Here is a 22,801-nt window from a genome sequence, read left to right as displayed (position 1 = left end):
GTGGTCTACTCTCTCTGACCGGCCTCTTTGGCTCAGCAACAGATGTGGCATCTCTCAAGGTGTCCTGAAGCCACTTGGGCTTTCTCTTCCCTGAGCATGCTTCTCCCATAAGAGAATGAAACTCCTCCTCCTCATCACCATCAGTAGCCTGAACTCCTGACTGTCTGTCTGCTGTTCTCTTGCCTGCACCTGAACCTGTAGAAGCTGAGGTACCGTGTGAACTGTCCATCAGTGGACTCCCTAGTGAACTACTCTGTGAACTGCTCTGCATGCTGCCCGGAGCACCACCCCTCTGGCTCGGCGAGCCACTGCTCACTGACGGACCTGACATCCTCATAGATGTACCTCCGGATCCTCCTGATCCCTGCCCACTGGATCCCTGCGACTGACTCAACTGCTGCTGAGGGTCTGGCTGATCCAGATACTCTAACTCCCGTGACCTCCTAAAGGCCCTGTCCTCCTCGAACTTCACATCTCGTCTGACAACAACTCTCCTTTGTGCAGGAATGTAAATCCGAAAGGCCTTTGAGGTCTCATTGTAGCCCACAAAGATACCCTTCTCTGTGGTGGGCTCTAGTTTGGTCCTCTTCTCCTTGGGTATATAGGAGTATGTAATGCATCCAAAGATATGAAGATGACCAATATCAGGCTTCTTCCCAGAGAAAGCCTCCTCCGGAGTCATGTGCCCCAAGGCATCATGCGGACTCCTGTTCTGCAAGTAAACAGCTGTGTTGCAGGCCTCTGCCCACAAGAACAATGGCAACCCCTGATCATGTAACATGGCTTTGGCAGCCCCTATGATGGATCTGTTCTTCCTCTCCGCAACCCCGTTCTGCTGGGGGTTGTAAGGAACAGTGAACTCCCTCCTAATGCCTGCCTCCGCACAATAATCAATAAACTCTCCAAGGGTGTACTCTCTTCCATTGTCCGACCTCAGGGACTTGATCTTCCGACCTGTCTGTGTCTCCACAAGAGCTCTGAACTCCTGAAACCGCTTGAAGACCTCACTCTTGGTCTTCAAGAAATAAATCCAGGTCCTCCTGGAGTGATCATCAATGAATAAAACATAGTACTCATATCCACTCAAGGCAACATGAGACATCCGACCGCTCACATCAGAATGAATCAAATCAAGTATCCCAGTCGCTCTGCTGTCACTGCTGGGAGAAGGGGATTTGGCAAACTTGCCCATCGCACAACCTCGGCAAGTATCAAAGTGATTAGTACTGAAATCTGGCACACCTGTAGTGATCTCCCGCAATGTCCTCAAGGCTCCATGATACATATGTCCCATTCTGCGGTGCCAAATCTCAGACAGCTCAGAACTGCTAGCTCTGCTGTTGGTACTACTGCTCAATGCCAAAAGGGGCTGGAATGCAAACTTGTACACCTTTGCATGGCGTACACCTATCACTCTAGCTGAATCAGCTGGAGTGCCCCTGGGATACATCAACACCTGTCCTCCCCTAAACAGTACCTCATATCCTCTGTCCTCCAAAGATGAGACGGATATGAGGTTCTTCCTCATCCCTGGCACATAAAGAACATCTGACACTTTCAAGGGAGGTTTGGACTCTCTCTGAAATGTCAGTGTCCCCACCCCGACTGCTCTAACAACTTTGTCATCACTGAGTACTACCTCAATATCAGTGCCACTCTCTGAAAGCTCTGAGAAGTACTCACGGACTCCTGTCTTATGACGTGAAGCCCCACTGTCCACATACCAAATACCTGAAGATGCTCCACTAATCGAGGGAAAAGCATGCTCCCTCTGAACCTGTGTGGCAGGTGATCTTGCACTAGAGGACTCACGTAGTGAACGCAAACTCTCGGTCAAAACGACCTGCAAAGTCCTCAATCTCTGTTGAAGCTGCCACGTCCTGGTTCTTCCCCTTCTTCTTCTTCTTCTCCGGACACACAACTGCATAGTGTCCCATGTTTTGACAATTCCAACACTTCACCTTGGAATAGTCCTTCTGTGTGTTCCCCTGTTTACCTTTACCTTTGCCTTTGCCCCCACCACTGCTTGTGGAAGCCTGCTTCTTCCCTTTGCCTTTCTTTCCTCCTGCCACCAGTGCTACATCCTCATCTTGCTCAACTGGCTTGGCTGCCCCAAGCTGACCTTTCCTGATCTCTGTCTGAATGCAATCATCCCAAAACCTCTCCCATGTGGGAAGGGTCTCACGTGCACAAACCCCATCGGCAAAGTTCAACCATGAACGGGGGAGGCCATTCACTGCAATCCGCACCAACTCAGTGGGTGGAATGGCCTCTCCAATCGCTGCCAACTCATCTCTCACATTATTAATCTTTGTGAGATATCCAGCTGCACTATCATTACCCATCTTAATGTTCTTCAGCTTCTCCTTCAGGACCTTCTTCCGGTTCTCATTGGTACTCTGGTAGAGATTGGACAATGCTGTCCACATCTCATGGGCATTGCTCTTTCTTCTCACATGAGGAATGCAATGGTCTTTGATTCTGTCTAGAATCAACCTCTTACCCTTATTGTTCTTCTTATTATATTCAGCCAACTGAGTAGCATCAGTAGGCACAACAACAGGGTTCTGTGTGGTATGCACCATGATATCCCAGACTTCTGCCTCTTCAAAGATACTCTGCATTCTCTCCTTCCAAACGCTGTAATTTGTATGCCCATCCAGCCTATCCGCCACCCTCAATTCCAATGACATCCTGCTGTCCTAAAACTGAAAAATAGCACTGCTGTAGTAAAGATAAAACTGCTGTTTATGAAAAAATCAGCTTGTTGGAATTTTCTGAATGAAAAATCAGCAGCTGTAATTTTTTCTTTTGCTGTCCCAAACTGCCCTTCAGCACTCAAGCTCCGATACCATGTAGAAATTTCTATTTTCCCACCCCGGTTTTCAGTTTCTCCTTATTTCTCCCATGTAGTTAAATGCTCTTTCCCATAACCATAAATTTAACAAGATGAAAAAATAAATATTGCTGAAAACATAAATTCTGGAAATTTTACAGAATGCTGGAAATTGCAGAAATAAAAATCAGCAGTAATAAACAGCCATTAAAACACATTTAAACACTGAGATTTTTGGTCAACTTGACCCTGGAAAAACCCCCTACAATTCTTGGGGAAAACCAGTTTGAGAGATCTTCTTTATTTCTGAAAATTGCCTTTTTACAGTGAGAAATATTCAACAAAAAATCAGCAAGCAAATTTACAACTTATCTCTTTTCCCATGCCTCACAGCAAACTAGAAATTACAGCAAACAGGATAGCAATAAATGTTGTACGGCCTCCTCGATTTTCGTGCCCACTTTTAGCATTAAATGCTGCTTTACGGCCAGCATTAAATGCGCTGTACGGACTGCAATAAATGCGCTGTACGGCCCTCGTTTTGCGTGCAGAAAAATCAGCAAACTGCTCTTCGATTTTTTTGCAAACCACTCGAAAATCATGTCAAAATCTGCCTTTCACTGTGTGCTGAATCAGCTGTACAAATCTGCTCAACTGCTGCCTTGGAATGTGTGCCAAGCTGCTGTCTCCTTCTTCTCCCTGCTCAGAAATCTCTCTTGCTCTCTTGCTCTCTTTCTCCCAATCTACTCATGAAAGAATGGATGACCTTTTCCTCCCTTAATCTAACCCCAAGTGACTTTTGGGTGATCCAAGTGATTTTTGGGTGAGCCTTAAATCCAATGACTGAAATAGATTGAGATCTAAGGTTGAGATTAAATGCTCATTTAAATCTCACTTTTTATTTTTTAATTCACCCCACTTTAATAAAGACCCACTTAGTCATTTATTTCCAAAGTCACTTTTCCTTTCTAATTTTTCATTGACTTTATAAAAGTCACTTTAAAATTAGACTTAATAACTTTATCACTTAAAGTCACTTTTAAATTAGATTTAACTTTATAAAAATTATAAAGTTACTTTAGGAGAAAAATTAAATTCTTTTGGACACTTTTACCTAGGCCAAAGATCAAAGCCTAAGGGAACCACCTGTCCTTCGGTACCAAATTTCAACAATTTTGATTGGCAAAAATCGTTGCTAATGGGTTGAGAGATCAAGATTGATTGGACGAAGCATCCAACTATGTGTTCTAGAAGGCTAGGATCTCCTGCCTTTTAGATAAGCATGATCTCAAAACCTATGACGATAGTGTGGTAGCTGAACCTGCTGATGCAGATCCACTCAAAAAGTACAAGGCTGATGTGAAAATTCCTTAACCTAACACATCAGAAACACCTACTGCAATTTCTGGTTTACTATCCCCTACTTGTTCTTTACATTAACAAGTTATTTATTTGCATAAACATCGAACTAAACACAAATGCAACCTTCACAGATATACAGATCATGCACTGAAGTAAACAGGAACAATAACAAAAGGGACACTGCTATTTTTGGACAATCGTCCCCGAAAAAACCCAATGTGGGAAAAATGGTGCAACAGATATGAGGGTTTTATTATTGAGCATATTTCTTGAATACAACTAGGGTGCCAGAATGGCTTACCCAACAGAGAATGTCCTTGGCAGTAGTACACCACTTTCCAGAGACGGATATTCCGACAAATCAACAACTGAATGATCAACCCCACAGTGATTCTGGTTGTTCCTTGTGCTGGACAGCGAAAGCTACTCCAAGCACTGCTTAGGAACTGCGTCACTCTTCAGGAACTGCGTCACCCTCTCCCGACTGATCTGCTCTCAGTCTGCCCCACAGAATCTTCTCAACGTTGCTGTTGAAGCCCTTTGTGGCCTTTGCGTCAGCCTCTAGGGCTTCTGCGTCAGTCTCTACGACCATCTGTGTCCTCTACGCCGCCTCCTTCAGCCTCTGCGTCAGCCTTTCTTGGACCTGCGCTGTCTGTCCCAACAGTTCACTACCTCTCTGCTATGTATTCTTCAACCTTGGATGAAAATCCCTTGTTGAGCTGCCCCTGATCACTAATTTGATTTCCTCAGCAAACCTTGCCCCAAAAAATCGAATTCTTGATCTCTCTCTATGTGTCTCCAACTAACCCTTAACCCTTGTCTTATAATTTTCCAGTTGATGATTCAATGGCCGAGATTAAAGCCTGTTGACCCTGCCGCCTACACCTACCTACAAGTTAGTGATAAAAGCCTTCAACCCCACAAGGTGTGGTTGGTGGCAGAGAACTCAGAGAAGGGGTTGTCACACTAATCCCGACTCTCTTCGTTTGAGCTATCTCCTAGGTTAGCTAAGGGGGGTGGTCCCTAATGAAAAGTTAATTTAAAAAGGATGTGAGTTTCCAGGAGAATTGATAGAGTTAAATAGATTATCTCTTTAAGGTTTATAAGCAAACAATTGATATGAGCAATAACCATCATAAGATAAACATCAACTACATAAACAACTAGTGTCTTCCAAGTATCTGCTCTTTAAGAAATGAAATTGTATTTTGCTTAAAATCAAGTGAAATGCTTTCAAATGAAAAGCCAAAATAACCCTAAAAAGTGAAACACTAAATTGTTAGCACAAGATATTATAAATCCTTTCAAGATGAATAAGTCTACAAATTAAAGCATGGAAACTATCTTGCTCAAAGGATACAAAAATAACTCAAATGTTAGACCAAGATGACAACATGCAATTAAGTTTGCAAGCCAAGCCTCTCCAAAAGGTGGAGAGATAGGGATACTAATGGGTAAAACCCACGCTCCCGGAATCAGAAAATTTATTAGTTGTTACAAGAAGGAAAAGACAATGTGCATATTTTCTGAAGAAGAAGAAGAGAAGATAAGCCTCCTCTATGGCCATGACCAAGGGAGAGCGAGAGATGACCAAAATGAACTCGGCCTTCCTTAAGAAGAACACGGCCTTATCCAAGATGAATCTGGCTTAAAGATGGAAGTAATCACTAAATTTGAGCCCTAAGGTCCTGCATGCAAACTTGTAAGTAATTTCCGATGATGAATCCCACAAGTAGTTGCAAGAGAACAGGTTAAAAAAAATTCTACAACAACAAATGTTAGCTCAAAATAACTACAAAGTATGTTACAAAAATAATCTACAAGAGGCTAGGCCAAAGAGTATGAACAAGCTCTCCTTTTTGACTAGCCATGACTTAGCTCTTTGAAATAGCTAAATATTGATAAATGAAGTACAATACATAAAAAATAATTTTTTCCAAGTTTGATATTTTGATGCAAAAAGTAAAAACTTTAAGAAACTTGAAAGAATCCCTGCAAGACACAAATAAGATATAGATGAGACTTTGGAATTCAAAATATGCGGGTTCTCCTTAAATATTTTTTAAGAATGGGTTGATTCCTCTGAGAATTTCCCCACGTTTGTAAAGCTTGACCAACTAATGATTCATTTACAAAACTTCACCACAAATCATTAAATCGACATGAAATTAAATAAGTGCAATGGAAAGAATTCCTAGAGATACATCTATTATCCACTAGAATATTTATTTTCCTAAAGCAAATAATTAATTCTTATGTTAATATGAGATAGCTGCATACTGACATAACTTGAAACAAGCATGAAAGAAATAAGACATGAGAAAATAAATAGAAGCATAACAAGAAGTCAAGAATTTACCATACATGCAAGGAGAAGAACACCATCACGCTTTACCCCAAAGACTGTTGTATTATATTGCAAGTAGTGAATACAATCTTGTAGAGTCTCCTCAAGCACAATAGCTCATATTACATGATACAATGTGAGAGCCCATGGCTCTATTATATAGAGAGTTGGGAGAAAATCCCACTGAAGAATGACAATGAAAAATGGCATTTGAGCCAATCCCAATGTAGAAGTGATTAAACAAGTGGCATGAGGTGACAATCCCAAAGAGAAATTCGAATTTGTTGAATGGAGTTCCAATGCCAAGTGCAAAAATTGCATTCTGGCAAGTGGACATCATTTTTTCTTCCTTTATGTGCCAAATTCGAATTTTATGATAAGATGACAAGTGTATATGGATGGTAACCCATGTGGGGACAATTTCCCACAAAAATCTCTACCAAATATTCTCCCAAATCCCCTCCCAAATTTGCATTAATTTCACAAATTCAAATTTCCAAGTAAGCAACTTTCTCCAAAAATTCTAGAAATCCGATTTTATTTGAGCACATGTCCTTTCCTTGATTTTAGGAGTCTACATCACCTTGGGACTTCACTTTAACTTCCCCATAATTTTCCACCTCATTTCCACAACATTTAGCGTGTGTGGATATTTATTTTTCTCCATTTATTTAATTTCTGGCTTAATTAATTGCCAGATTTCCCACTAAACTTAGGAAAAGTGGGTTTTGAGGGTTAAAAACACATTTTTAACACCTAAAGTGTGTCATATTAGAAAGTTGAGGGTGAGAGGTGTAAATTTCATTACTCAGACCCCATACAACTTCTCTAGACATCACTTATTACATTATAAATACAATTTTATTTGCAATTTTTGACCTGCGGAAAATCTAAAAAATTAAAAAATGACTACCTAGACCTAACCAAATTCCATGATTTTTTTTTTGACTCTAGACATTAAGATGTGTTAGGGGCTCAACCTTCAAACCGTCACCTCGGCTTTGGGGTAGAAAATGAATGAAAGAATCCAAAAAATTATCCGCCTCTGAAAAAGAAGGGATAATTAACCAGATAAAAAAACACTCCAAGGTGTACTAGTTTACTGATCGAGTCCCAACACCCTAGGCCTGTTACATACTCAAAACTCATCATTACTAGTATCACTTATTACAATTCCCAGTTGGGTGTGGAATCTTGGTACAAGAAAGATGATGAGAAAATAGAAGTAAAGTTAAAAAACTCTGTTGACTGATGATATTTGATGGTACAAATGTCTTCTGGATCATCCTTGGGCATGGAGTCTTCATATAATCATTGGGTGCCACTCAAGTGGTCAACAAGTTCTTAATCAACAACTAAGATTAGAATTGGCTTGATCCTCATCACTTAGAGCTTTCTCACCCATATTATGTTAATACACATTAATATTTTTATTTTCATAAGTTTAGACTTAGGGACTGATTAAAAATATGAACTATTTTAATATCTCCTCGTCTGGGTGGAATTTCTCCAAACAATTTTTGGGTCTTGGAGATCTCATATGTCGTAGCCTCTCCACCAAATTTCATGGCTAGAGAACATCTCATGATACCAAAAATCAACACTCCCTCTTAGTGAGGAATGTGCTCTAGCAATGCGAAGCATCACATTGGTCCTCCGCATCGGTCCTCTGTGCTGATGCTTGGCCTACCGCCCCACATCCACTGCACTGCTGCTTCCTGTACTGCTGCCACTGTCACTGCTACATTTGTACTGCAGTGCCCTCTCAACACGCTGCATCATGCTGCCACTGCTAACTGCTGCATCGCACCTCAGTTACTGTTGGAATTTCTAACTCTATCCATTAGAAATTCTTCCTATACTATTTGATTTATTTCTTCCTACTTGTTCATTTACTTAACAAGTTATTTACCATGTAAATACTGAAAATAAATACAAGTACAGTATCAACACATACAGATCATCAACTGAAAGAAATAAGAACACAAGTGACACAGTTATTTTTGAATTAATGTCCCTGGAAAAACCCAATGTAGGAAAACCGGTGTAGCTATCAGAGGGTTTTATTATTAAGAAGTTTCAGAATACAATCTGGGTGCCAGAAATGGCTCACCCAACAGAGAATGTCCTCGATAGTAGTACCTCTCAGTCGGAGACAGATATCAGCTCCAATTTGCCACACGAAATCTCCCAACATCAGTCTTTAGGGTCTGCGTCAGCGTCTCTGGCCCAGCGTTAGCCTATTTGGCCTAGCGTCAGCCTCTTAGGGCTCTGCGTCAGCCTCTGGAGTCTCTATGTCTCCCACACTGGCCCTCCTCAGGATCTATGTGGCCTCTAGCTAGCTCTGCATCAACCCTCTCTCGGCTTCTGCGTTGATGCTCCCGGTACTATCTCTGCGTCTCTGTTACTGTATTCATTGCCCCTTAGCTGTAACTCTGATCACTCCTTTGATTTCCTCATCAAACCTTGCCCTAGAAAATTAAATTCTTGATCAACTCAGTGTGTTCTCCAACTGACCCTCAAGCCTCTTCTTATACTTTTCTCGTTGACAATTCAACAACCGAGATTAAGTCCCTAATCAACTGCTAAGATTAGATCTGGTTGATCCATGACTTTTCGACCATTCTAACTCAGTTTTATATTAATTCACATTAATATTTTATTTTCCCTAAGTTTAGACTTAGGAACTCCATTAAAAATACTAATTATTTTAATATCTCCCAAACTGGTTAGATTTTGCCCAAACCATTTTTGGGTCTTGGAAATCTCATGTGCTTTAGCCTCTCCACCAATTTGCGTGGCTAGAGGACATCCGACGCTACCCGAAATCAGCACTCCCTCTTAGCGAAGACTGTGCTCTAGTAATACTCCTCACTGAGTATCACCTTGATCATCCAGCATCGGTCCCTGTGCTGATGCTAGGCATGCTGCCGGACATCCTTTGCACTGCTGCATCATGTACTGCTACCCATGGCCCTCACACTGCCACTGCTGCATCCGTACGATAGCTCCTCTCGTCATGTTGCATCGTGCTGCCCATAGCACTGCCACTGTTAACTGTTGCACTGCAACTCAGTTACTGAGAAGTAAGTAACTAATCCTCCCAATTCTGACATCTCTTTCAGGCTAGAAACACTCTCGATGCTGAAGCTCCCTTTGTCGTTGACAAGTGTTCCCTCTTTGACCTCTACACTACTGCAACAACTCTATGGCTCTCGCATTGTTGCCTCACGTTGTCCTGGGACTCCTGCACTGTAGCCCTCTCTGTCGCTCCATTCGCATATGTCTCTACCAACATCCGCCAGTCCTGCTACTCCTCTTCGGGGCTCTCATAGCAAGGTATAATCCAAGAGGTTGGGTACCTCGAGTATCTTGCCTCTCATCACCTGTGGTTCGTCTGACTATAGCTCGATGTCTCCCCACCTCTTCTCCCGAGGTGTATGAGCACTCATGGCACACTCGTCATCAGTCTCCACTTCCTCCTCTGCCTTAGCCGGCGCAGCCTTGGTCTTAGAAGCCTCTCCCTTGCTATTCTTCCTAGGATACTGGTTCGCATAGTGACCTAGTTCCCCACAGTGGAAGCACTTGACCTTGGAGAGGTCCTTCTTCTTACGTTTCTCCTTCTTTCCCGCAGATGCGAGAGCCGCATCTTCTTGCTCCTCCTTCTTGATTCTATCCCTTTTTCTGCTACTCCCCACCTTGGACACTCCTCTCATCTCTTCTTGACGAAGCGCCGTCCACTGTTCCTCCCAATCTGGAAGTCTCGTCTTCCCCTGTATGCTCTGGACAAATACCTCCCAATCCTCGGAGACTGCGTTCAATGTGGTCCTCCCCTATGGAAGTTAGCTAATCATGGGTCTCCTTCAATGCACCGAGGAAGGCATCTATCTGCTCTCCTTTTTGCATCTGATATGACCACAACTGGTTTTCAAGTAACATCCTCCTCTGCACAGAAGTATGCTGGTACAATTTCTTCAAGGCCTCCCACATCTCATTTCCCATCTCCTTCTCAACAATGTGTGGCACCACATGATCCTTGACACCATCAAGGTTGATGCACTTTGCCCTGGCCATTGCCTCCTCGTACTTGTCATTTTCAGCTGGGTCAACCAGGATCGCTATCGTTTCACTGCGAAGTGTTTGATGTGATACCTGTCTAGAATGGACAAGATTAGACTACGAAGTTTGAAGCTCCGTCCAGTCTATCCTGATCTCTTAGCCCATTCACTGCCATTTCGCTGCTCCTCTTTTGACTCTTTCAAGTCTCTCAACTTCCCTTCTGGAAGTTCTCGGTGTGACTCCCTCTAAGCCTCGATTTCACTCCTGGAAACCCCTCTACCAATGTCGAGATGCCCCACTTCGATCGTTAGTGCAACTGCACCACTGATCCGGATTTCTTGGCTAGAAATTATCGGCAGCAACTCCCTCCTCCTTGGTTTTGCCCTGTTAGGTACTGTTCTAACCACAGTACCCCACCAGCTTCGCTCCACAACTTACCCATAGCCTCCTATGTTTTAGCCTAAGTTGCACGAAACGAGGAAATGGGTATGAGTTTCCGAAATGGGAAGCGATACGAAACGCGACCTTCCCAAATTTTGGAGACGGGGAAACGCGAATATATATATATATTAGGACATTTAAGAAATATGTGCAATCATAAAGCATATATGATACATTCTAATTTATTACATTATGATAAAATTGTCAATTGTTAATGCATAAACTATAAGTCTCTAAATTTACATCACATTTACTCATGAATGATCACATAATGAAAATAGAAATATCGAAAATCAACCACGAGAAATTTCTAATTTCTTGTCTCATGCCTGATTGGGAGTCTCCTCCTACATAGTCGAACGACCTTAGTGCTCTTGATTAAATACAAGTTTCATACCCCAGTACCCTACATGCTCTTCATTATTGGGAGTCTCCGCTGCATAGAGGGCTTGGTTCTCTTGATTCAATACAGGTTCCATACCCTAGTACATGATAAAATCCAATGGAAACATTGCAATCCCCCCAATCCTGAAATCCTAAAAAACAGATAAGTCTGCTAGATTTTGAGTGAGATCTAAAATTCTACTTTCTCCATATGAAATCCAATGAGGGCGAAACCACTCTCAAACATCCTGAGTCATTTCATGGTAATGTTAAAAATTTAAGTAAAATGATGGAAATGAAAAATAAAGGAGAATATCACTTTTACTTTAAGAATTTAACTTACCATGAACTGCATATCAACACTAGGGAAAAAGTTCACTTTTATAACTTTAGACAGGCATCTAGAAGCAACTAGAAGTCACTAGGATAACCTAAAAATAAATTAGAAAACAAATTAATTTTAAAAAAAAGAGTAAAAAGCTGAAATGTGAGTCGTACGGCCCTGAAATGCGTTTCAGGCTGTACTGGCCACGTTTCAGTTTTGTGAAACGTGGCAGTACGGCCTGAAATCCATTTCAGCGTTTCGTACCCGTTTCCATACGAAAACGCCCCCTTGCCCTACGTTTCCTGCAACATAGGTTTCAGCAATCTGAAGGTTAGAGCCTCTAGGCTTTGCGCAATCCCAGCACCAGAAAAATCCGCACCAACTGGCCATGGGTGTCAATCCTTCTTGACTGAGAAAGATGACCAGGCACTGCGTAGGTCAGGTCTGCTCCTCTCTGCCACTGCATTGATCCTCTTCCTGGCTCGAACTGATGACGCAGGCACTGCGTCATCCTTTCCTTGCTGCTTTCTGCTAGGAACAGTTTTTGTCACTTGGGACAACTATTTCTGCTACTGCTTGCTCTGCTCGGCTAATGCCCTCACTTATCCTGTGATCTACAACCACGCTCTGATACCATGTTGGAATTTCTAAGGCTATCCGTCAGAAATTCTTCTTGTACTATCTGATTTATTTCTTCCTACTTGTTCATTTACTTAACAAGTTATTTACTATGTAAATATTGAAAATAAATACAAGTACAATATCAACACATACAAATCGTCAACTGAAAGAAACAAGAACAGAAGTGACATAGTTATTTTTGGACTAATGTTCCCAGAAAAACCCAATGCAGGAAAATCGGTGCAGCTATCTGAGGGTTTTATTATTAAGCAATTTCAGAATACAATCTGGGTGCCAGAAATGGCTCACCCAACAGAGGATGCCCTTGGCAGTAGTACCTCTCAGTCGGAAACAAATATTAGCACCAATTTGCCCCACAAAATCTCCCAGCTTTATTCTCTAAGGTCCGCGTCAGCTTCTCTGGCCTAGCGTCAGCCTATTTGGCCCAGCGTCAGCCTCTCAGGGCTCTGCGTTAGCCTCTGCGTCTCCCACACTGGCCCTCCTCAGGCTCTGCGCAACTCTTGGTTGCCTCTGTGTGGCCTCTGGTTGCCTCTCCGTCGCCTCTAGTTGGCTCTGCGTCAACCCTCTCTCGGCTTCTGCGCTGATGCTCCCGGTACTATCTCTACTGCTCTGCTACTGTATTCAGTGCCCCTTAGCTGCAACTCTAATCTCTCCTTCGATTTCCTCAACAAGCCCTGCCCCAGAAAATCGAATTCTTGATCAACTTAGTGTGTTCTCCAACTGACCCTCAAACCTCTTCTTATACTTTTCTTGTTGATAATTCAACGACCGAGATTAAGTCCCTAATCAATGGCTAAGATTAAATCTGGCTTGATCCATGAATTTTGGACCATTCTAACTCAGTTTTATATTAATTCACATTAATATTTTATTTTCCTTAATTTTAAACTTAGGGACTCCATTAAAAATATTAATTATTTTAATATCTCCCAAACTGGTTAGATTCTACTCAAACCATTTCTGGGTCTTGGAGATCTCATGTGCTTTAGCCTCTCCACCAATTTTCGTGGCTAGAGCACATTCGACGCTACCCCAAATCAACAGTTGCCTAGAAGTAAGTCACTGACTTCACCCAAACACTAGCATCTTGGTCAGTCTGGAAGCCTCGTCACGCTGAAGCCACCTCTGCTGCTATCTGGTTCTCCCTCTACTACCATTGCGCTACTGCAACTTCCACTGTGCTGCTACAGTCTTCTACACTCAAGCACTGCCTTGTTGACCCATCATACCTTGCTCCACCCGACACCTATCATGATGCTACTGTCGTTAAGGGCTCTTGTAGCCGTATGTGATCCAAGAGTTTGGGCACCTCAAGGATACTGCCCCTCTTCTTGTGTAGTCATCTCGACCACAGCTCTATGTCTCCCCACCTCTTCTCTAGAGGCACATGAGCACTCATGACACAATCGTCATCAATCTCGACATCCTTCTCCGCCTTTGTGGAGAGCTGGGGCATTATGTCTCTCAGTGCCCCAGGAAGAAAGGCAAGGGCTTCTAAACCCCCTGCTGTCCCGTAGATGCTAGAGCTACATCCTCCTCCTCCTCTTTCTTGATTCAAACTCCCTTACCGCTACTCCATGCCTTAGTTAACCTCCTGATCTTTTCGTGTTGAAGAGTTGCCCACATTGCCTCCCAACTAGGGAGAGTCGCTCTGCCCAAATGCTTTGGAAAAACGTCTCCTAGTCCTTGGAGACTGTATTCAGAGTAGTCCTGACCATAAACTCTGGATTTGGTATAGAGCCCACGGAAGTAAGTTGGTCACGAATTCCTTGCAACTTGAGAAGGAACAGATCTATCTCCTTTGCTTTCTTCATCTGATATGACCTCAATTGATTCTCTATTAACATCTTCCGCTGCATGGAAGAGCCCTGGTATAAGGTGGTCAGCATCTGCCACATCTCCCTTGCTGTGTTATTCTCAGCACTATGTGGTATGACATGATCCTTGACCCCGTCTAGAATCATGCATTTCGCCTTTGCCTCAGCCTCCTCATACTTCTCATTTGCATTAGGGTCAACTGGGACAAAAACTATTTTCAAGGCATAGTCCTTGATGCGATGTTTTTCCAAGATTGCTAGGATCCTGGTGTTCCAAATAACAAAATTTGAAGCCTCGTCCAATTTGCCCTGATCCCTCAATCCGTTCACTACCATCTCTGCTCCTCCTCTAGACTCCCTCTAAGTCCTGATCTCCCTCTCGGAAATCCTCTGGCCAACTGTCAAATCACTCACCTCCAATCCTCCTTTGCCGCTGCAACCTACATCTATATTTCTTGGCTACAAATCTGTTGAGGTAGTGCTTCCCTCTGCCTTGGTTCAGTCTCCTTAGACATTGTTCTGCACTCACAGAAACAACGTCCCACCAACTCCACAAATCAAAATCTGCTCAGCTCCTTGTTGAAACTTCTAAGTATTACCTGTTAGAAATTTTATCTATATTCTCTAGTTTATTTCTCCTACTTGTTAGCTACGAACAAGTTATTTAAAAATATAAATATCGAAATAAACACAATACAGTCTCAACCATCTACAGATCAATAGTTGAAAGAAATAGCAAACACACAGGCGACACCGTTATTTTTGGACAACTTGTCCCTGAAAAAACCCAACTTGGGAAAACCGGTGCAGCAATTCTGAGGGTTATTTTATTATGCAGTCTATTTGAGTACAACTGGGTGCCAAACTCGCTCACCTGAGAAAGAAAATAATCTGGCAGTAATACCTCTCTATTCAGAAGCAGATATTCAGAAAATCTTACCCACGAAATCCTCTCTAGCACAACTGAAGCACTACATCAACCCTCTTGGCCTCTGCGTCAGCCTAAAAACTCCTTGTGTTAGCTCTCTAAGGCTCTGTGTAGCCTCTATGGCTCTCTGCATTAGCCCAACAGCCTCTGCGTGGATGACGTAGGCCCTCATGGCCTCTGCACAGTCTCTGCTAGCCTCTGCGTGGCTCCCTTTAGCTTTTGTGTCTGCCTCTCTGCCACTTCGCTATTTTTCCGACACTATCTCTGCCTATTTGTCTCGCACTCATTGCCCCTCGCTGCAAACTGATCACTGATTCAAATTTTCTTAGCAAACCCTGCTCTAGATAATCGAATCACTGATCACTCTGGTGTGTTCTCCAACTAACCCTCAAGCCTCCTCTTATACTTTTCCTGTTGGTCCTTCAATGACCAAGATTACATCTCTAATCAATGGCTAAGATTAGATTTGGCTTGATCCATGTCTTTTAGAACCTTCTAACCCATTTTGATATTAATACCCATTAATATTTTATTTTTTCCTAAGTTTAGACTTAGGAACTCCATAAAAAATATTAACTATTTTAATATCTCCTAAACTGGGTAGAAACTGGCCAAACCATTTCTGGGTCTTGGTGATCTCATGTGATTTAGCCTCTCCACCAATTTTCATGGCTAGAGCACATTCGATGCTACCCCAAATCACACTCCCTCTTAGCGAGCACTGTCCTCTAGTAATACTCCACACAGAGTATCACTATAATTATATGGCACCGGTCCTTGTGCTAATGCTAGGCCTACCCGCCCAACATCCTCTACATTGCTGCATCCCGTACAACTGCCCATGGCCCTGTCACTGCCACTGCTGCCCATGGCCCTGCCACTGCCATTGTTGCATCCTATACTACTGCCCATGGCCCTGCCGCTACCACTGCTGCATCCGTACGACAACTCCCTCTGCATTCGTATTGTTGTTGGTCCTTTCTCCCAACACTGCATCTGCACTGCAACCCCCTCTCATCATGTTGCATCGTGATACTGCTAACTACTACTGCATTGCCACTCGGTTATTGAGAACTAAGTAACTGATCCACCCAACTACTGACATCCCTGTCACGCTAGAAACACTCCCGATGCTGAAGCTCTCTTTGTCCCTATCATGTGCTCCCTCTACTGCCTATGCGCTACTGCAACAACTCCCTGCCTCTCGCACCATTGCAAACCTCTCTGTGCCATCCTGCACTGTTGCAACCTCCTATGTGCCTCTCGCACCATTGCAAACCTGTCTATGCCATCCTACACTGTTGCAACCTCCTTTGTGCCTCTCGCACTGCTGCAGCCTGCTAGCTCTGTGTTGCCCGGAACTACTGCACTGTAGCACTCTACCGCTTCATCCACATTTGTTTCTACCGACATCCCCCAGTCCTGCTACCCTCTCTTCGGGGCTCGCATAGCAAGGTATAAAACAAGAGTTTGGGTACCTCAAGAGTCCTACCCCTCATCGCCTGTAGTCCTCTTGACTACAGCTCGACGTCTCCCCACCTCTTCTTTAGAGGTACATGAGCACTCACGGCACAATCGTCATCCTCCTCTACCTCCTTTTCCACCTTCACTAGCGTTGCCTTGGAGTTAGACACCTCTGTCTTATTCTTCTTCCTCGGACACTGGTTCGCATAATCACCGAGTTCCCCACAATTGAAGCACTTAATCTTGGAGAGGTCCTTTTTCTTCCTCTTCTCTTGCTTCCCCACAGATGCTAGAGTTGCATCCTCTTCCTCTTCCTTCTTGATCCTGACTCCTTTGTTGCTACCTCCCATCTTGGACAACTGTCTGATTTCTTCTTGACGAAGGGCCACCCACAATTCTTCCCAATTTGGAAGAGTTTCCCTGCCCAGAATGCTCTGGACGAATGTCTCCCACTCGGAGACTGCGTTTAGATCGGTCCTCACCATCAACTCCTGATCTGGCGTGGCCCCTATGGAAGTTAGTTGGTCCCGTATCTCCTTCAATCTGCCGAGGAAGTGATCTATCTGCTTCCCCTTCTGCATCTGGTATGATCGCAGCTGATTATGAAGTAAGATCTTCCTCTACACGGAAGTATGCTGGTACAATGTCTTCAAGGCGTCCCACATTTCCTTTGCCATCTCCTTCTCGGCAATATGTTGAACCACATGATCCTTGACCCCATCAAGGATGATGCATTTCATCTTGGCCATTGCCTCCTCGTACTTTTCATTGTTAGCTGGGTCAACTAGGATAGCCATAGTTCTCAAAGCGAAGGCCTTGATGCGATGTCTATTTAGAATGGACAAGATCCTGGCCTTCCAGACAACAAAGTTAGACGCCTCGTCCAGCATGTCCTGATCCCTCAATCCGTTCATGGCCATCTCTCCGTTCTCTCTTTCAACTCCTCCGTGACTCTACTTCTCGTTTGGAAGTTCTCTGCTAGACTCCCTCTGAGTCTCGATTTCCCTCCTGGAAATCCACTTGCCAATTGTCGAGTCGCACCTCTCCGATCTCCTATGCACCTGCAACACTGATCTGGATTTGTTGGCTAGAAATCTGCTTAGGTAGCGACTCCCTCTACATTGGTTTTGCTCCGTTAGGTATTGTTTTGTCTTGGCAGCAACAACACCCCACCAGCTTCACTCCTCGCAAACTGCCCACAACTTCCTAAGCCCCAGCAATCGAAGGACTGAGCCTCTAGGCTCTACGCAATCCCGACACTAGCTCAAATTCTCCCCAAGCCAACTGCGTCAACCCTCCTGGTCTCTTCGTGGCTCTTTGTTAGCCTTTTTTTGCCCTCAGCCTCTGCGTTGACCTTTGTCTGGCCCGAATTGATGACACAATCCCTTTGCATCAACCCTTCTTTGCTGCTTTCTGCTAGGAACAACTTCTGTCACTCGGGACAGCTGCTTTTGCTGCAAATGCTCTGCTTCAGGTGGTGCCTTCAACTCTTCTGTGATCTAGAACCATGCTCTGATACCATGTTGAAATTTCTAAGTATTACCCATTAGAAATTTTGTTTGTATTCTCTGGTTTAGTTCTCCTACTTGTTAATTACGAACAAGTTATTTAAACATAAAAATATCGAAATAAACAGAATACAGTTTCAACCATCTATAGATCAACAACTAAAAGAAATAGCAAACACACAAATGACACCGTTATTTTTGGATAACTCGTCCCCGGAAAAATTGAACTTGAGAAAATTGGTGCAACAATTCTGAGGGTTATTTTATTATGCATTTATCTGAGTACAACTGTGAGTGCCAAACTAGCTCACCCGACAGAGAAAATAATCCGGTAGTAATACCTCTCTATTCGGAAGCAGATATTCATGAAATCTTCCGCACGAAACCCTCTCCAGCACAACTGAAGCACTGCGACTGCCCACCTGGCCTCTGGGTCAGCGCTCTAAGGCTTTGTGCAGCCTCTCTGGCTCTCTCCGTCAGCCCAGTAGCCTTTGCGTGGATGATATACAAATCATGCACTGAAGTAAACAGAAACAATAACACAAGGGACACCATTATAATTGGACAATCGTACCCAGAAAAACCCAATGTGGGAAAACCGGTGCAGTAGATATGAGGGTTTTGTTATTAATCAGATTTCTTGAATACAACTAGGGTGCCAGAATGGCTCACCCAACAGAGAATGTCCTTGACAGTAGTACCTCTATTTGGAGATAGATATTCCAGCAAATCAACAACCTGATGATCAACCCCACAGTGATTTTGACCTTTCCTTGTGTTGGACAGCGGACGCTGATCCAAGCACTGCTCGAGAATTGCATCACTCTTCAGGAATTGCGCCACCCTCTCCCAGTTGATCTTTTCTTAGTCTGCCCCACAGAATCTTACTGGCGCTGCCCTTGAAGTCCTCTTCGTCCTCTGCGTCAGCCTCTATGGCTTCTGTGTCAGCCTCTATGGCTTCTGCGTTAGCCTCTACGACCCTTTGCGTCCTCTGCGCTGCCTCCTTCGACCTCTGCGCCAGACCTTCTTGGGCGTGCGCTGTCTCTCCTAGCAGTTCACCGCGTCTCTGCTATGTATTCTTCAGCGTTGGATGAAAATCCCTTGCTGAACTACCCCTCACTGCAACTGATCACTAACTCGATTTCCTCATGAAACCTCGCCCCAGAAAATCGAATTCTTGATCTCTCTCGGTGTTTCTCCAATTGACCCGCAAGCCTCCTCTTATACTTTTCCTGATGGCAATTCAATGACAGAGATTAAGTCCCTAATCAACGGCTAAGATTAGAACTGGCTTAATCCTCGTCACTTAGAACTTTCTCACCCATATTATATTAATACACATTAATATTTTTATTTTCGTATGTTTAGACTTAGGGACCCATTAAAAATATTAATTATTTTTATATCTCCTCATCTAGGTGGAATTTCTCCAAATTATTTTTGAGTCATGGAGATCTCATGTGCCTTAGCCTCTCAACCAAATTTCATGGTTAGAGCACATTCGATTGTACCAAATATCAACAGCTGAAATGGCGAAGGCCAAGCTGTTGATCCTCGATGGAGTGAGAGATCATGTTGTATGTCACATTGCTAGCAAAGGGACTTCCAAGGAGATGTGGGATGCCTTGGCTACATTATATCAAGGATCTTCCAAGCAACAGAAGATGTACTTGGAGGAGAAAAGATTATGAAGGTACTGAGATCTGCGAGGATACAGAAGGGGGAACGCATTGATCCATTCCTATCAAAGCTTTAGGAAGTCCGAGATCAGTTGGCAGCTGTAGGATCATCACCTCAGGCTACAGAGATAGTGGGGTTGGCCCTAAATTCAGTCTCAAAAGAATGGAAAGGATTTGTTCAAAGTATCCCGGGCAGAGAGAAATTGCTAGATTGGGAAGGGATGTGGGCTGCTCTTCAACAGGAAGAGATGAGGCGAGACTTAGTCAAGTGCAAACTTGATAGCAGCAACAACAGTGGGACGAAGCCCAATGAGGAGGAAGAGAATGCAGCCCTTGAATCAAAAGGGCAGTAGGAGCAGTGAAGGTGGAAGAAGGATTTCTCAAAGACTGAGCAGCCCAGAGCAGAGTTGGCAGCAATGCAGAGTCAGTAGCAATGTAGAGGCTTTAGAGGGTCATCGCAAAGACTAACAGTGGTCAAAACTTTAGCAACAAATGCATCACAATGAACACAACTGGTTCAGTATTTTGGATTTTTTTCCGTTGCATTTGTTGCAGAAGGCAACAACAGTAGTTGGAGCAGAGTTGTAGTGCAGATGCAGTTGGTAGCAGCATGTAGAGTCAGTAGCAGCACGGATGCAGCATTTGCGCAGTAGTTGGTGGGCAATGATGTCGGACATCAGCAACGCAGAGGGAGATGTTACAGAGTCAGGGTGATGCTTCAACATGTTGCATTACTAGAGCACATTCCTCGCTAAGAGGGAGTGTTGATTTCTGGTAGTATCGGATGTGCTCTAAGCCTTAAAATTTGCCGGGAGGCTAGGACACATGTATTCCAGAATACCCAGAAATCGTTTTGGGAAATTACACCCGTAGACAATTTTATTAAAGTAGTTAATTATTTTTAATGGATGCTTAAGTCTAAACATAGGAAATTAAAATAATTAAAAGGTATTAATTAAACTGGGGGTGAAACTTCTAGAAGAAGACGAGGATCAAGTTAAAATGATCTAAGCCATTGATTAGAATCTAATCTGGGCCGTTGATTACTCAAAGAGAAGATTATAAGATGGACTTCAATGGGCATTTGGAAAATATATTGGGTGAGAGATTAGAGATCGATTTTCTCAAGAGAGCAGCGCAACAATTGTTGGAGAAGGTGATCGAAGAGATTTCTTTCAGTGAGGGGCAGGGATAATTTTTCGGAGGAAGTTTTTCGGATCCAGAGAGTGCAAGGCAGAGAGGGCAGAGAGTAGTTCGGAGAGGCAGCTCTAGGCCACGCGAAGGCAGCATAGAGCTACATTGTGGCAACAAAGAGCATCAGAGAGAGTTTGTATTTCTACTAGGGAATAGTCGGGATCTAGTGTTGAAGCTGGGGTGTGAGATTGGGAGGCCAGAGGGCCGAAGTTTCCAGTGAGCGGAGGATCGAGAGGAGGTGCACCGTAGTACCAACAGCAGTGACGCAGTATCTACATGGGTGTGACATAGTACTATGCAAAGACAATGCTGAGGCTCATCTCTAGCGCAGATCTGTGTCGGATTTCCCAGTGACAGGGTGAGATCATCTCACTATCTTTTTGCCCAGTTATATCTCTGTATAGGATTGCTAGTTTGGGTATTCGAAGAATTGTACTCAGAAATTACTGCATAATAATACAAACCCTTGGCTGCTGCACTGATTTTCCCACATTGGGTTTTTCTAGGGACATTTGTCCAAAAATAACGGTGTCACTTGTCTATGCTATTTCTTTCTTGCTCAGTAGGAGAAATATAATCAGTGGCGCAATAGTGATTCGGGGATCCTGAATTTTCATAATCGATTCCTTCATACTGTGGTGGTATTGAGTCTTTCTCACTGTGGAGGCATTGAAACAAAGTTACAATGATAGCATCAAAATGAACTGTGGATATACTCAGATCATCTCTTATCTGAGCACACTGAGATGGTCACCAAACTGTGATAACAACAAATTGTGGTGGCATTGAGACTGTATTTCTGAACTGTCATGACACTGAGATAGAGGGACCTTCTTTGTGATAATACTGAACCTTGATCATTGTAATAGCACCGATCCATACTGTGATATGTGACCGAAATTGTGTCTAACTTCTCTGCTCCAATCCGCACTGTGATCTCTCCAATTAGACCGAGATTCTGTGTACCTTTATCCGAGCTTCTTTCCTGAAATGATATCTGAACTAGTCATTGCAACTATCCACCCGAATTTCAGAGAGTTATCTGAACTACGTCTTTGTCGAATTGGCTAAGGAGCCTATTTATAGTAGCATGTCTGACATGAATCATATGAACAATTGTGTCTCTATTTTGGTCAAGCCGACATGAGATCTTCATTTTATCTTGAGGCCAACTTGAAGAGGGATAGCTTGTGCTTGTCTTGGAGGGCTACTTGATAATCCTACAGACTCATATACATTTGTAACATGCCCAAGAAGGATTCTTCATACATGCCCTAGACATTTTTTTTACTTTTATGCCAAATCCTAAAGGCTCTCAATGGGAGCCTTAACTAAAATAAAATCTCTTGCTTACGAAACCCATGAAGCAAGCATTACAATAATAATTTTATTTTTCTTCTTTACATCTTTTACATAAAATCACAATTACTTGTCATTATGAAGATTGAACCTAGTTACACTTTTCAACACTACATCTTAACTAGGGAGGTATTCATGATGGTACTTGGTCATTCTCAATCTGAAGAATTTCTCATAAGAAGACTCAGATTGGTAACCCATCTGTATAGCATCATATCAACCAACATTGTCACATGGCAAGGCCTTGACTAACAACTCTATCTCTCCATAAGATCTGAGCTCAATGTTGGAAAGACCAATGATTTATAGACACCCTTATCATTGTCTCTCTTGGAACATACCCAACCCAGGTTCTCAGGGTGTGTTCCATTAGGACTATTCTTATCTTGGATTCCCAATCATCAAAGAATATTGGTCCTCTATGACTACTCTTATCTTGGATGCTCTATTTCATCC

At 43.2% G+C, this 22,801-nt stretch overlaps 1 protein-coding gene across 4 annotated transcripts in view; it reads left to right on the top strand.

The window, feature by feature from the left end:
* Positions 1–22,801, top strand: part of SPPA (signal peptide peptidase) — a 471,996-nt gene that overhangs the window by 300,802 nt on the left and 148,393 nt on the right. The window lies entirely within an intron of this gene.

This window comes from Pinus tabuliformis, chromosome X (genome assembly GCF_031772625.1).
Source record: "Pinus tabuliformis cultivar Carrire ecotype Pingquan chromosome X, CPIR1, whole genome shotgun sequence".
NCBI classification, from domain to species: domain Eukaryota; kingdom Viridiplantae; phylum Streptophyta; class Pinopsida; order Pinales; family Pinaceae; genus Pinus; species Pinus tabuliformis.
The sequence above is the reverse complement of the archived record's forward strand: the minus strand, read 5'-3'. Positions and strand labels throughout refer to the sequence as shown.